The 16,880-nt window shown below is 44.3% G+C and overlaps 1 protein-coding gene across 1 annotated transcript in view; it reads left to right on the top strand.

Moving 5' to 3' along the window:
• Positions 1 to 16,880, top strand: part of AGBL1 (AGBL carboxypeptidase 1) — a 3,520,373-nt gene that overhangs the window by 2,821,243 nt on the left and 682,250 nt on the right. The gene's annotated exons all lie outside the window — the stretch shown is intronic.

Genomic DNA, 16,880 nt, shown 5'->3' on the forward strand with positions numbered 1-16,880 from the left:
TTCAACTGTCCTAATGTTAGGAAGCACCATTACGCATCCCCATTGATCTCCCTTTCTAGCCTACTCACCTTACCATGTGAAACACATATATGCATGTTTATTTCATTCAAGTAACTATTTTCCCAGTTCCCAAATATATATCATTGTATGAATGTTTCCTCATTACCAACTGTAACTCCAGGTTCACCCAAACCAATACAAACACTGTATTTGGTTAATGGAAACCTGCTTAGAAACTGAATTCACTATCTGTATGTGTGTACTATGTACAACACATCTGGTAGAAGTGTGTGGGCAAACCTACCAAAAAATGAACACACAAATTAAAGTTCTGTTACCCTTCCATCTGAGCTTCTTCATGTCAAGATCATTTCAGCAATGTGATACTTTCCCATAACTATTAATTATACCTAATTTGGGGCTTACTATGTGTGAGATGATTACCAATCTTTTGAACATGTTTTGTTGTTCCATCAGTTTTCATGTTGAACATACAGCACTCTGTCACAATTTGATGTCTAGTTGATGATTAAAGAAAATCTGAACAGTACAAATAAATACATTGGTAGCCTATTGCTATTGTCAGTGCTTATTGTGAACAACAGCTGCATTTCCAAGAGATGCCAGTGGCCTATACGGTCCCACACAGCTTTCCCATCATCAGATTTGGACAATCTTTTCACCTGGCAGGCAATGGATGTAAAAAATGCATTGCTGATTATTGTTATCACTGAGTCACAGTACTTAATTATGCACTGCAATGTGTCAATGTTGTGTTGTAAAGTAGAGAACATATTTACTTCCAAGATAGCTTTAAGAACAATGTTGAACAGTTACTATATTTGTCTTATCAGCTTAAAGAAGTGCACTTCCTCCTGTCTGCACTATTTTACTGGATATTTAGAGTACATAGCTGAAAGATAGGTAAGGGTGAATGGAGATGTCCACCGGGAGAAAAGGGGGGGGCATTACAAAGTGGAGTGGGAATGATTCGGAAATGATCAACCTGGAATGAAGATGCAGTGTATCAGGGGTGAAATAGGGAGGTCCATATCTCAGTTTAGCAGTGTGCACGACGATGCTTAATACTGTTGGGGAGCAATGATGGAGACACATGCTGAGTAGACGAGTTTTAAGCTGCTGTTTTCAAAAACTGAAATTAATCATGTTTTTTCAGTTGTAAGATATTTATTATTAATGTTTGGTTTGCTCATTAAGTGTGTTGACAAGTTTGACATTGGTGACGGACACAAAGACATGTTTTGAACTGGTTCAGGTTTTATTAAAGGAAAGAAATGTCCTATCCCTACTTTTTATGATGGTGGTTCCGCATTCTAAAAAAATAACAAAGAAGGTGCTCATCAGGATGCTTACAAAACAAATGTTTTCTTTGATCCCAAACCTATTCTGTCCTATTGCCTGCCCTACCACTAACAGCAAAGAAACATAAAGTCGCCTAAATAAGTATTCTACTCCCCTCTTGGCTTGGGATGGCTGGCAATGGACTCCCACCCTTTCAATTTCTATTCCTCTTTTTTTTTGTTCAGGCTCCAGCTGTAGATAAAGTTCAAAACAAGTTATATGTTTGTATTGTGACTCCGGAACCTCCTCACCAGGATTCTGGTAAGCTCCCAACTCATTGACCAGGGAGAATTTGAATTAGTGGCATTGAGTAAGGGGGTGCTTAGCCTGAACGTTGTGGGCATGTTTGAGTGGGTGATCGACATGGGATGGGATTGCGGTGCAATCAAACCAATTCAGTGGGATATAGTCTGTGCAGGGGATGAGGGGGAATGATGCAAAGACTTGGTCTAGGGTATTGCCTTTGTTGTACGTGGGGGACAGGACAATTTGCTTAACATCCTTTATCCGTCTATGCAAAAATACTGCTTTGAGTGTGGTTGTTGGCGTAAGACTTGCGGATGTTAAGATCTCTGAGAAAAAAAAAATATTACTTTGCAGTAATTAAGCAGCGTAGAGTAAGTTGGAGATGTCGGCAATGCAAGAATCACTCTTGTGAGGTGGTCTGTGGCTGAGGTGGAAGGAGATGGATTCTTGATGAGATAAAGTGAACCATCAGGCGAGTGATTCAAACAGGTTTTTGTAAGGAAGGGGGCATCAAGGTTATTGTGGTTTGGAGATTTTTGTAGCACATGCAATTACTGAGCAATCATTGATCAGCATGAGTGTCTGTGTGCGTGTGGGTCATGCATGTTGGATGGGCGCAGGGGGGATTATGCGGCCTCCCTTGGCCCTCTCCCTGCTCCCACCTGTGAGGCTAAGAACCTCTGGGTCATCTTCGACTCCACACTCTCCTCCGCTCCTCACATCTCCGATGTCTCTAAGAAGTCAAACTACCAACTGCACCTCCTCAGAGGTATTCTTCCTTTCCCCTCCTTCCACCAAAAGCTCTCTATCTCCTGAGCTCTGGTTCTCTCTAGGCTTCACTACTGCAACAGACTCTTTTTAAATCAACCTGCCGCTACTCTCTGTCCTCTACAACTCATACGGAACAGGAATGCAAGACTTGTCCTTGGCCTCAAGCCCATGGACTGTATCTCTCCAGCACTGAAATATCTCTATTGGCTCCCACTGGCTGCAAGGATCAAGTTCAAGACCCTTTACATTGTCAACAAGGCCTTCTGGGGCTTGGGACAGCAATACCTCCAACTCTCTCTTTGGGAATAACTTCCTACTGGAGCTCTTCGCTCATCCACCTCCAACTCCTTGAGGATCAGGTGCTTCTCCAAGCAATGAGTCAGGGACAAATCGCTCTCTTCTGCTGGCACATTGGCACCTCCATCTGAAACAGCCTCCCTGCCTCTCTGAAACTTAAGCAGACCCATCTCAAGTTCCGGAAGCAGCTCAAGACTTTACTCTTTGCTTCTGCCTTCTCTGTTCCTCTTCCCTGCTGGTCTCCTGTCTGATACTGCACTGGTCACCTGGCTACCCTCTGAACCTCGGGCCCAAGTCCCTGCTTCCCAGTTCCACACCTGCACTGCCTCCTGGCAACCCTTGCACTTGGTCTGTATCTGCAACCCTACAGTCCTTTTACCGGCACTCATCAGACACTTGTTGTCTGTACTTAACCCCTGCACTGCCACCTGCTGGCCACACTACTTGTTTTTGATGCTGTGTCCTGCACTTGCCCTTCCTCCCCTTCCCCTGGCACTTTTCACATGCCCTCTCGCCTGCACTCACGCAATCGCAATGTCAGTAGGCCTAGTAAGATTGTTGTCTTTTGTAAGTGATTTCAACCGGCACACACCCAAGTCAATGCCTAGCGTGTAATGCACAACTGAAATCCTTATGTATTTTTGTCTAAAAGTTATTTTATTCTGAATGATGTACCACTCATATCACGCCCCTCTCCTGGAACCCTGCCGGTCACACTGAACCAGGAATCAGGCTGGTTTGCAAAGTTAAAATATTTATTTATGTATTTACAGTTCAATCACACTATGTTTTAATGGCTATACAATAATCACCAAATGGGTGATGTAACACAGAATAATCTATTTAATACACAAGGAGTAATTATGAGCAAACAATATAGCACAGAAATAATACTTTTGTGTGTGTGTGTTCAGAACAGATAGCACTGTGGTTAAAGGGTCCCCCTGCACACCCCTCAACCCCCAATAGGCAATGTAAAAAGACAGGAGGAGAGAGCAGGTATTCCGTAATGGCAGAATTCAAACAAAACAACAATCCCACTTTTTGCAGCAAGCACAAGAGAAAACAGAATCAACTGTCAAGCTGTCTGAATGGCTTTTAAAGTTATTTTAAATATGGTTTCAATTGCTGAAATTGTTGTAATTCTTATGGGAGCCCCTTTGGATAGTTGCACACACACACTAGCAATGATTTAATACCAAAACACAATTTGAAATCTGAGCATTAAGGTCGGGAGCAATCATAAGCTGTTTTACACGTGTAAGAATTTCCCTAAAACAAAATTTGCAACAAACTTTTCACTGCACAATAATCGCAATAACGGGATAACTGTATGGATTTGGGATGCAGTTTGAGATGTTATTTAAAGCTGTGGATGTTAGCTACATGCAGATGTTGTTTCTAGCTCAAACACTGAGGAAGTTATGGACGTTTTAGTGGAGGTCGCTTTTCGAGATAGGTGCAATAATGGAAAAACAGGAATGCGCTTTTAAAGTGACAAATGGGATTTCTAACTCGAGTGGGTGACTATGAATCAAACAAATCCCCACAAGAACCAGCCACTTGATCAGGGTGACTGCCTGCCAGGACCCGCCTTCTTCAGATGAGAAAAGATCAGCGCAAAGATAGGTTTAGCAGTATTAACACAGGAGGAAAGATAGAAGGGATAGGATAGAGAGTTCTTCCAATTCAAAAAGATTTTTAACAATATTGGTTCTGAAGACAAGATAGGATGGATTTAAGATAGGGAATGGACTAAGCAAGGTACATATGCTAGTGACACAGTTCTATCTAAAGATACTCACTAGATATGTTTCAAAAGGAACCGTCAGGATTCTGGTCTGGAATTCTGGTCAGGACAGACTGCTGGGCACATCGGATTTGGGCAGCATCAAGGCACTCTGGACACCGCACAGCACCGGACTGGATCTGATCTGCAATGCACTCTGGTCACAGCACGGCCCCAGACTGGATTGGATCTGCCCTTTTTAGTTCTGATGATAATTATTTCAGCAGGCAAGCAGTACAGCGCAGACTGGCTGTAGTTTAGTTCCCCTTAGGTTTGTGGGGTTGGTTCTGGTTCTTGAAATTGAGGCCTAGCTGAAAGTGGTTCAGCTATGCCAAGTTTCTGGACTCTGGAGCAAAGAAGATGGAAGGTTCTGCAACAGGGTGCTCCGCCAGCATTCGGGTAGTGGGTGAATCTGTCTGTCTTTTTCGGACCTCTGCTGTCTCTATTTATGCTATGCTAAAATGGGTGTGTGTGCTGGTTTAGCCTAAGCTCACTCCTTTGACAATTATTGGTCAGAATATCCTCTCTGCCTTGATAGGAGGAGAAAACAGGGTGTCATCTTTATGGTGTGTGGTTTTATGAGGCTTAGAGTCCACCCCTAGCCTCTTGAACACAAAATCTACTTTTGACACAACATATATTTACACATATGCAACCTCTATAACAACCACATATACAGATTACATATTTTGTACAGCAGCTACTCCTCCAAACCCCATAGCTGTAGGATCTTGTGTCTGCTTCTCCCAGAATTTTGCCTTTTTCATCACAGACACAATGTCCCATTTATCTGCAAATGTCTACAAGTGTGCAGGTATTTCTTGCATACATGTGTAAAGTTTCATACTTCTAGCAGAAATACATTTGGTGTAAAATCACATTTTCTGCCGTTTCCTTCCACAATATGTCATACGATCTTGCCGCCTCTTGAAATGTGCAGCCAAAAATTTGATTTACAATTCTGTTATTTTTGTGTTTTTGACAATTTTCAGTGGCAAGTTATATGTATTTAAACAAACTGTTCTTTGTGAATGTTTAGCCACAGAAGGATGTTTGTCTCTGCCTCTTCTTGTCTCCCTTCAGTTCAGGAGCAGTCTCCTCCCTGTTCTCTTGGCAGAGGCCATTTTACGACAGTCCTCACACCGAGCCTTTCCTGCTTGGCAGTTGTTCATTGTTTCCTTATACCAGTCCAGGTTCTGCCCACACCCTATAATTATCATTTAGGTGTGATTTCCTGATGGAAGGAGCTGGAGGGAGAGGTCAACATGGTAGGAGCACCCATCCACATAGACAGTGGGCATTCCTTCACACCGGTCTTCTTCATTGACTTTATTTGGGGAATTAAGGTATGCCTCCATGTTGTCCTTGATTTTGAGACTTTCGTCCTCAAGACAGTTTTCTCTAGCACAATCATGCAAGTCATCCAGACCTTGTGCGAGGGGCCTCTTCTTGTTTTGGCCATATCTGACCTCCACAGGAAGCCTTGCATTGACAGAATCCAGGAAGTCATTTGGGAATTACTCACATTTCCGGCCCGGATTCTGTCACTTTGAAGATATTGCAAAGGTTGGTGTGGAGTCTCCACTATGATGTGTTCCCCCTGGATAAACAGGCGGTAATTCTTCAATGCCCACACCGTTGCCAGGAGTGCCTTCTCACAATCGTTGAATTTTTCCTCCACAGAGGATAAAGTCTTACTCGCATAGGAGATTACTTTATTGACCTTTTCATGCTTTTGATATAATACTGCAGTCAAGCATGTATTTGAGAACCCTGTCTCCAAGAAGAACTCATTGTTTTTGACAGGGTAAGCTAGGCAAGGTGCTTGTGAGAGGCTTCTTTGAGCTGTCGTACTGCCTCGGCTTGTTCTGGACCCCACTCCCACTTGATCCCCCCTTCAAAAGATGGATCAGGGGTCTTGTGATCTCTGTGTAGTCCTCAATGAACTTTCTGCTGTAATTTGTTAGTCCAAGGAGGCTCCTTAGTTCCCGCAGAGTTGTGGGGTCTTTTATTTTCTGGAGCGCTTTCACTTTCTTTTCCTGGGGGCAGAGACCCTGAGTAGTTATCTCATGTCCCAAGAAATTGACACAGGTTCTGCACCACTGTGACTTTTGAAAGGAGAGTTTTGCTCCGGCAGCCTTCAACTGTGTCAGAACATAACAGATCTCCGCTGTGTGGTCCTCCACAGTTGAGCTTTTGACTAGAACACCATCTACATAGGCCAGGTTACCCCTTTCACCCAGGTCGGGCATGGCCTTATGTAGGAAGATGTTAAATTCATTGCCAGAGTTGATGTATCCGAAGGGGGTCTAGGTCCACGTGTACTGCTGCCCCCCGAAGGTAGAGGCCAGCTTGTATTGGTCCTCCCTACTGACAAGTACAGTCCAGTACCCATTGGTCAGGTCTATTGCAGTGAATACCTTTAACCCCTGTATCTGGGCCAGCCCTTGGTCAATGTAGGGAAGAGGCCATCGGGAAGTATGGACAGGTTCATTGAGCTCCCTTAGGTCAGCACAGAGCCTCCACTGGCCGTTAGGTTTCAAAATCCCCAGCACCGGATTATTGAAGGTGCTGTGGACTGGACAAATTATCCCACGGGACTCAAGGTTCTTAATTATTTCAGTAAAGTACTCCATTGATGTGAGAGGCTTGCAATATTGCTTCACAAACACTGGAGTCATGCCAGGGTTCATGGGAATTGTTGTGTGGATGTCAGTGCAACCACAGTCATGTGAGTCCACTGCAGAGAGATCTTGAAAATCTAAGAAAACTTGTTTCAATTTTTGCTTTTGCTCCAGAGTCTCACAGGCATCAGCTAGGTTGACTCTCTCTTCAACCATCTGCCTGACGCCTGGAAAGACTTCCGGTTTGGCTATCTCAGCGGCCTCCTCCAGCTGGGTGAAGAAGTCCCTGGTCAAAGTGCTGATTTGGACTGGTGGCTTCAGGTGGGGAAGGCAGTCCTTGTGGACTTGGAAGATCACCTCATCCCGCCTGAAGTCACAGGTCACATCCTCCTTACCATAAGGGCAGGAAGAGTACAACAGGAAATTCACCCGATCCCTGGTTAAGATCCTGTCTGGTGTTGCGTCATCGTCGCTATCACTGTCAAACAGTCCTTGGGGATTGGTCCTAACAGTTAATTTCCTAGATCTATGGAAAAATATTGGTCATCAACCGCCTTTCCAATAATGGTGCCTGCGCCCAGATTGATACTCTTTAGGTCGCTGTTATCTACCTCTATTGGAATGGTGTTGTGTTCTATGTTGACTAGTGGCGTTGGGTTTACCCCCAACCCTTGCTGATGGAAATGACCATTAAGATGGACATAGGCATCAGGGTTTTTCAGTTTCTGTCCACTTTTAATTTTTACTTCCAGTGAAAATTGTCGGGTCTGTTCTGGGATGGTGACTTCCTCTCCAATCTGAATTTCAACTGCATATGGCAGCAGTTGAGCTGACCGAAATGCTTTCTCTGGGTCATCAAAGTCCATGGTATTACCCGCTAATCGGGACCAAGCTTTGAAGTTTATTAGGTCCAAACTAATGGCAAAGCGATTGTGAATGTCACTGCCTAAATAAAATGCAGCAGGGACATCTCGCACAACCCAACAATTATGGACTATGCTCTTGTTGCCTATGGACATTTTGAGCATAAACCTGCTAGACAGGAGATGTTTGGAATTGGGTGTTTCCAGGTCCATTTCCCATTTGTCTAAAAGTTTAAATGTGGGAATGGCTGGATCTTTTGGGAGTTTGCGGATCATGGCCTCGCTGATGAAGCTCTTAATGTTGTTCACACACACTTGGGCGAGAATAGAGTCCTTCCCCTCATTTAACTGAATAGGGATGAACAACTGCTCTCCAGTTTTCTGAATATCAGCCAAGCTTGCAGCTGATTTCTCATCTTTTTGGACTTTAGGAATGGGATTTTCTGATTGTGAATTGGTAAAGAATTTCAGAGTGTTTCCTTCCAGTGTGGAATGCCATTTTAGACTGGAAGGAAGGTTGATTTTCAGAAATAGAGAGGACTACCCATCACCAGTTTGTTGTACTACTGCAATTACTGTCACGTCTGGGATTTGATTATTCTGGAAGTGAAATTCTATCTGGGCAGGTTTTTGTTCAATCATGTGGCATGTGGCATTTAAACTAATATGGTTTATCACTATGTTTCAATTTTATTGGTCGGCTAGTCTGGGTCCAGAGGACCTTGTTTACACAAGCTATGAGGGGAGACAATCTACACAGGATGTCATTCCCTAGTAAACAAGGTGTGCCCTCTGGAGTCACAACTATGACCGGGTGATTCAACTTGTGTCGCCCAATTTTAATGTCTATATCCGCAGTCCTCTCAATGGGAATTTCCTTCCCGTCAAAGTTCTGAAGTTGTCCAGGAAGAGGGGTGAGAGGAATTTGGTATTTCTCCCCCTTCCTGAATTCAGTTGATCAGAGGCCCTTTTTGACAGAAGGGTAGCTTGGGATCCAGTGTCCACCAGTGCCAAAATTATACATTGCCCCTGTATTTGGACCGGGGCATAAAATCTTCCCTCCTTTTCCTCAAGGGGGCAAAGATAATGCACATTTCTGTCCAACTGGTGGGTTAACTTCCTTGCTTTGGATACCGACAGAGAGGTGATTTGGGCAGGATTCTGTTTGGGATCTTGGGAACCTGTAAAAAAAGGTGACAGCTAGATAGGAAGTCTTGGGTTCCCAGGTTCTGATTCTGGGCTGCCCCCCCGCCCCTTTTTGGAGGCAGTCACCAGCATGGGTTTGAACCAGGGGATTTTCGTGCTGGTCATTCTGGGGTTTGATGATGGGCGGTTCTAACTTGGTCCCCACATCTACCCAGTCTGGATTTGGATCCTTTGGGACCCATTTTTCTTTCGGAGGAGTTCCCCCATTCCTGAAGGAGAAGATCCTTTTCACCGAATCCTCTGAGGACCCCTCTCCTTCAAACTGGAAGATTTGCACCTCTTCCACAAAATGGGTACTTTTAGGGTCTTTATTTCTCTTACCCACCCTCTGTTCCTTGGATTGCAGACTTTCGGGGGCAGGAGATTTTGGTTCCGGTTCCTGGGTTTCCAGGGGCTTTTCACAAGTGGGGAAGGAAGATTTTCCAAGGCTTTTCACCGCCCTTCCCCTTGTGCCTCCTCCCTGGGAACCAGTGGTTTGTCGGGGTTCTTCCCCTGTCATTGTTCTGGAGCACCAGACCCTGGATTTGAGGAATTCTGAGCCGCCATGCTCATCTAAGGGTTCTGTTGAGCCCTCAGCATGCAACCCAGATCCTGTGCCATGTTCTGGACCTGGCGCTCTAGTTGGGACACCCGCTCTGGCTGGTACGGGGTCCTCAGGTCTACCCTGGGTTGATCCCGCGAAGGGTAACTATCCCTTCTCGCAAATTACCCCTGGTAAGTTTGGGTACCCCTCCCCTCTCCCAGATTGAGCTGTCTGGGTTCAGGAAAGTGGGGAAGAAGGATGGGTTGTTTTGGGGTTTGAAGTTTGGCGGGTACCTGGGGAAGAAATTTTGTCCGGTATTTGTGGAATTACTGCCCTCCTGGGAAAAATGAGGAGGGGAGTTCCATGGGTTTCCTGCTGAATGGTTGGATCCCCCACCCCCTTGCGCTGGAGGAGTCCACACATAGCCCAGGATTGGTCTATTTCCCTTGTAGCATGGGCTGATGTAGTCATAGGAGTTAGGGGTCCCATTTGTGGGGGTACCACCCTGGCTTCCTGTTTGGGATTGGCCTGAGGGCCTTCTGGGTTTGGGGTTAGACTAATTCTGCGCTGGAAGGTTTTTAGGCCCCTATCTCCAGATCTAAAATGGGGGCAATCTTCACCTTCGCCACCTTAGCAGCAGCAGGGGTGTTGGTTGTTTTGGGCCTTTTGCTACTATTTTTATTTTCCAATGACTTCTGTACTTCATAGATGTGCGTTGCTTGTTCAATGACCCACTGTAGTGATGTTTTCTCATGAAAGTCCCTCACTAGCTGGGTCATATTATACTTAGGGAGAGCATGAAAGAAGGTGTTCACAAATTCCTTGCTGTCAGAGCGCACCCTTCTAGTGGTCTGCGCAAAGGTGCATTTCAATTCCTGAACAAATTCTTGTGGGGCCTGGTCTTCCCCATACTGTAAGTTGTAGGCTGCCTTGTGAGCCTCTTGAGGTTTCCTATGAATGGAACATTTTTTCAGGAATGGCCGCCCTAGAGGTTGACCATCTGGAATGGTTCTGATCCTCCAGCCCCGTAAAGAAACTGGAATATTCAGGAGAAAATGTCCACTTTGCATACTGAATAAAGCTTTGGCAGTCCTTCAGATGGAAAGTCTCTATCATCTGCTCAAATAATTGAAGGTGCTCCCAAACCAAATATTTGGCATTTTTGTGGTAGGGCATGATCGCCTTTATTTGTTTCAGGGGATCCTTGAGTAAAGCTCTCTTGACCTAGTTAACCTTTTTAATTCTGGTCACACTGGTCCACTCATCCTCTGACTCAGAGGCACTGCTACCAGAGGTGGCTGTCTGGTCTTCTAGACTCTCCCGGATTCTGCGAGCTTGGGAATGACTGGCAGAATGTGGAGGCCTAGTCTCTAGGGATCTGTGGCACTCAGAAGAGTCTTCTGACACTTCCTTGCTCCCCGGATTGGTTGAGTACCCCCCCACACTGTCCCAGCTGGGAAGAGGTTTTTAGTATGCTCTTAGTGGGCCTAATCTCATTGAATTCCTCACTAAATGTCACTGCCTGATCTCTTGATGAGTTATATTTCTGATGATCCATTTCTGTGATTTTCCCCTCACTGGAGTCACCCTGATCAGAGAAGATGGCCCTAGCACTTGGGAACCTGTACATAGATGCCCGCCCATCCATTTCTGGGAGGCGCTGACCTATTAGCCCCATATTCCCCATTGGGTTGAAGTCCACTATCCCCGTGGCCCTTGTTTCATGTGAGCAAGTGGACATGGGGGTGGCAGAGTCCATGGAATGTAATAGATAAAAGTCTCTGGTGCCAGGGCTCCTGAGGTTATGCTCAGGGGGTTCCCTCTCCCATCTGACCTCATCTCTCTCAGCCACTACTCCCTGATGGCATGCAAGAATCTCACCCTTTTGTTCTTCTATTAAGGCCTTACTGGTCTCTATTAGTTGTTCCTGCATGGTTATGTGTCTATGGAGCCTGTCATTTTTCTCACAGAGAACCTCATTCTCTATCTGTGCTTCCTGTCTGATTTGGGAGTATTGGGCTAACTTTTGCTGCAGGGAGCTCACCTCCTGAGTTCCGTCCTTACTGGCCTGATCATTCTTTGCCAGAGCATCTTCCACCCTCCTGGTGTGCTCTAACAGCTTGACATAGTCCATTTTGAGTTCACCCAGTCCCTAAAGGGCTAGGTGATTTTCTTCCACCTTGGTTTTTAAATGGCTGACTTCCTGGCCTAAGGCGCTTATCTGCCCTGCACAGGCCCTAGTATAATTTAATTGCTGTTCCAGCTTTTGTTGGCTCTGTAGTAGAGAATCCAACCTCTCTTGGCACTCTTTTTGCAGTGTCAGTAATTTGGTGTCTTGCTCTACCCTCTCTTGCTGCAGGATATCCAGATCTTCTTTTACTTTTGTCAGGTACTGTCTGGTTTCACTCTCTGATTCTTGGCTCTTTTGTAGCCTTTGCTCTGCAGAGTCCAGATCAGTTTGGGTCTTCTCTAGGGATTGTACTTGCCTTTTTGCCAGGTCTAGTTTTTCGGCATATTTTTCTTGCATTACTCCATTGTGGAGGTACAGGTATGCCGCTATTTTGGCAATTTCACATTGCTCTTCTTTTACCCTTGGGGCCATATACTGTTTACTAAGTGCCTGGTGTAATGGACTCTGGTCCTGCTATGTATCTAATTCTGTGGCAGTGGCTTGTTGTTTGATTTCCTGCAGCCAAATATTCTCATCCTGCTCAATCCATTCACCCCTGACAAACAATTTGTGCAGTAAGTGTTCTTTTGCCATATTAATTTCCACTAGGGTCGCCATTCCGGAAATATTAATTTCCTTCTGACTTATCTCAGGGTTACTTTTATCTTTGCAAAACAGGCCCAACTCCTTTGAGTATTTCTGTTGAAGGGTGTTTTTACAGTGCAGCACAGTGTGGTAGCTCAACATGGTGAATGTACCCTGTCTGTTAGCATGCTGTGTTCAACTGTCACAAGTGGTATGTCTAATTCAGGATCTCGTGATGAGCTCCCAAGCTGTAAGTGATTTCAATCTGGCATACACCCAAGTCAATGCCTACTGTGTAATGCACAACTGGAATCCTTATTTATTTTGTCTAAAATTTCTTTTATTCTGAACAATGTACCACTCATATCACGCCCCTCTGCTTGAGCCCTCCCTGCCCCCAGTTACACTGAACAAGGAATCAGGCTGGTTTGCAAAGTTAAAATATTTATGTATGTATTTCCAGTTCAATCACACTATGTTTTAATGGGTATACAATAATCACCAATGGGGTGATGTAACACAGAATAATCTCTTTAATACACAAGGAGTAATAATGAGCAAAGAATTCAGCACAGAAATAATACTTTTGTGTGTGTGTTCAGAACAGATAGCACTGTGGTTAAAGGATCCCCCTGCACACCCCTCAACCCCCATTAGGCAATGTAAAGAGACAGGAGGAGAGAGCAGGTATTTCGGAATGGCAGAATTCCAACAAAATAACAATCCCACTTTTCCCCAGCAAACACAAGAGAAAACAGAATCAACTGTCAAGCTGTTTGAATGGCTTTTTAAGTTATCTTGAAAATGGATTGGGCAAAAACCCTAAATATGGTTCACATTGCTTAAATTGTTATAATTCTTATGGGAGCCACTTTGGATAGTTGCACACAAACACTAGCAATGATTTCATACCAAGGCACAATTTGAAATCTGAAAATTAAGGTCAGGAGCAATCATAAACTGTTTTACACGTGTAAGAATTTCCCTAAAACAAAATTTGCGTCAATCTTTTCACGGCGCAATAATCGTGATAGCGCGATAACTGTATGGATTTGGGATGCGGCTTTAGATGTTATTTAAAACTGTGGATGTTAGCTACAAGCAGAAGTTGAAATGTTTCTAGCTCAAAAACTGAGGAAGTTATGGAGGACGTTTTAGTGGAGGTCGCTTTTGAGATCATTGCAAGAATGGAAAAACGGGAATGCGCTTTTAAAGTGACAAATAGGATTTTTAACATGAGAGGATGACTATGAATCAAACAAATCCCCTCAAAAACCAGCCACTTGATCAGGGCGACTGCCTGCCCAGGACACGCCTTCTTCAGATAAGAAAAGATTAGCGCAAAGATAGTTTTAGCAATATTAGCACAGGAGGAAAGATAGAAGGGATAGTATAGAGAGTTCAGGCAATTCAAAAACATTTCTAACATTATCGGTTTTGAAGACAAGATAGAATGGATTTAAGATATGGATTGGACTAAGCAAGGTACATATGGTAGTGACACAGTTCTATCTACAGATGCTCACTAGATATGTTTCAAATGGAACCGTCAGGATTCTGGTCAGGGATTCTGATCAGGGATTCTGGTCAGGGATTCTGGTCAGGGATTCTGGTCAAATCAGACTGCTGGTCACATCGGATTTGGGCAGCTTCAAGGCGCTCTGGACACCGCACGGCACCAGACTGGATTTGATCTGCAATGCACTCTGATCACAGCACGGCCCCAGACTGGATTGGATCTGCCCTTTTTGGTTCTGATGATAATTATTTCAGCAGGCAAGCAGTACAGCGCAGCCTGGCTGTAGTTTAGTTCCCCTTAGGTTTGTGGGGTTGGTTCTGGTTCTGGAAATTGAGGCCTAACTGAAAGTGGTTCAGCTATTCAATGGATTCTGCTTTGCCAGGTTTCTGGAGTCTGGAGCAAGGAAGATGGCAGGTTCTGCAACAGGGTGCTCTGCCAGCATTCGGATAGTGAATCTGTCTGTCTTTTTCTGCCCTCCGCTGTCTCTATTTATGCTATGCTAAAGGGGGTGTGTGCGCTGGTTTAGTTTAAGCTTGTCCCTTTGACAATGATTGGTCAGAATCTCCTCTCTGCCTATATTCAGGGTGTCATCTTTATGGTGTGGGTTTATGAGGCTTAGAGTCCACCCCTAGCCTCTTAAACACAAAATCTACTTTTGACACAATACATATTTACACATATGCAACCTCTATAACAACCACATATACAGAGTACATATTCTGTACAGCAGCTACTCATCCGAACCCCGTAGCTGTAGGATCTTGTGTCTGCTTTTCCCAGAATTTCACCCTTTCATCAGGAACACAATGTCCCATTTATCACCAAATATCTACAAGTGTGCACATATATCTTGGGCATACATGTGTAAAGTTTCATACTTCTAGCAGAAATACATTTGGTGTAAAATCACATGTTCTGCCGTTTCCTTCCACAATATGTAACACGATCTTGCCGCCTCTTGAAATGTGCAGTCAAAAATTAGATTTACAATTCTGTTATTTTTGTGTTTTTGATAATTTGCAGTGGCAAGTTATATGTATTTAAACAAACTGTTCTTTGTGAATGTTTAGCCACAGATGCCTGTTTGTCTCTGCCTCTTCGTGTCTCCCTTCAGTTCAGGAGCAGTCTCCTCCCTGTTCTCCTGGCAGAGGCCATTTTACAACGGTCCTCACACCGAGCCTTTCCTGCTTGGCAGTTGTTCATTGTTTCCTTCCGCAGTGCAACCCAGTTTCTGCCCATACCCTATACTTATCATTTAGGTGTGATTTACTGGTGGAAGGAGCTGGAGGGAGAGGCCTTGCCTCTGTAAGGAAAGCTGTTATTCCAATTTGGTTGCTTTAGCCAGGCTTACATGTAAATGTTAATTCTGTTCCATTTTCCCTTAGCAGACAACAAACTTGTGGGATCAAGTCACAGCTAAATACTTCTTCAAGATTTTAAACCATGGAATCAAAACAATTACAACATAGGTTACCATCAGTACAGGCCACTTAGCTTGCAAACATTTGATTTTAGTTTATACATGTTTAAAGTTTTAATCCTGCAGGCTCCTGACAGCTGTCATTCAGACGGCCGATGGTACTGCGCCCAGATTTTGACAGATCCACTTTTGCTGTGGACATCCCTTGATGCTTTCAGCTTTTCAGGACATTGTAAGTTCACAATGGTTTCTTATGCTAAGTGAATTGTAGCACCCAGTAAGAATTTTGGAGGTTTGAGCGTGTTTTGTACCGACATTCTGCAGTTTTAGCGACAAAGAAAAAGTGATTTAAAGCAAGATTTTAGGTTTAATCTAGCAAAGCACTGCCTTTTCCTTCTGTACTCCATCTTCACATGTTGTAGAGCCCAGTGACATGTTTCAGGAGTGAGATCTCTGTTCGACCACTGACAACATGCATGGAAGATTGGGCAGCCATCTTTTTGTGCTTTGCAAAACGCAATTCTCAGAGATTTTGGCGTGCACAAGAGTTTTGCAGCCATTTTGATGGTTCTGGCACCATCCGAACACAGTGAGGCCGCAGGGCAGAGCAAAAGTGGGTTGATCTTCCCACACTTTGTCCTCCCTTTGTTTCCCCTCCCTTGCTTTGTCCCACCTTGAAACACTTGTGTATAGCCACGGTATACATATCATATCATATAATTTACTAGGGTAGCTTGCTGAGGCTGCATAGGGAACCTGGCCATTTAAACCCTAGAAAGAAGGGTGGATAGGCAGTGAATGGAGGAGACACATGCTGATGTGTTTTGGCAAGTAGTAGCAACTACTTTGTAGGTGAAATTCAGTATAGCGAGTATGGCCATTGGACCTACAAGGCTTTAACAGGCAAAAACAGGTGAGGCCCTTGTCTTCGTCCATACTTTGCTGAGGACACTGGTGATGAGAATGCCCAAGGAGAGCTGGTGAAATAGTTGGGGGGGGGCTGAGACACAGGGTCTGGTCACATGACCAGCCTCCTCTTCCAGGCTGTTTGCCTGGATCTGGACTGGAGTTGTTAAAGAGTTTCAACACCATGCTTGAACTTGTTAAGTGCAATGAAACTGTTTGAAGCTGGCATTAAAAATTAACAGACTTCTACAAGCAAACATTAATAATTATTTTAACGGCAAAATTCTATTTTCTAACACTCTTCCCAGGAACACTCCCAAAGGGGAGAGGGATTTTGATCCGAGTTGAAAACAAGGTGAACTGGAAATGATCACAATGTCAGGCTGAATCACACACATTGATGTTATTCAGACCAACACAGTAGAATCATTGCTTTCTTCAGGAGGATAGCTGAGGGGCAATGTGCTCGCCTTGGACACAGGACAACACAGAGCAACACAGGTTCAATCCCCGGGTGTGCACTTAGAAACCTCTGGGTATTAAGCACGTTATAAATAACCTATCATATCATATATCATATGTTCATATTTCCACTATAA

Source organism: Ambystoma mexicanum, chromosome 11 (assembly GCF_040938575.1).
Source record: "Ambystoma mexicanum isolate Mex_15411 chromosome 11, UKY_AmexF1_1, whole genome shotgun sequence".
NCBI lineage: Eukaryota > Metazoa > Chordata > Amphibia > Caudata > Ambystomatidae > Ambystoma > Ambystoma mexicanum.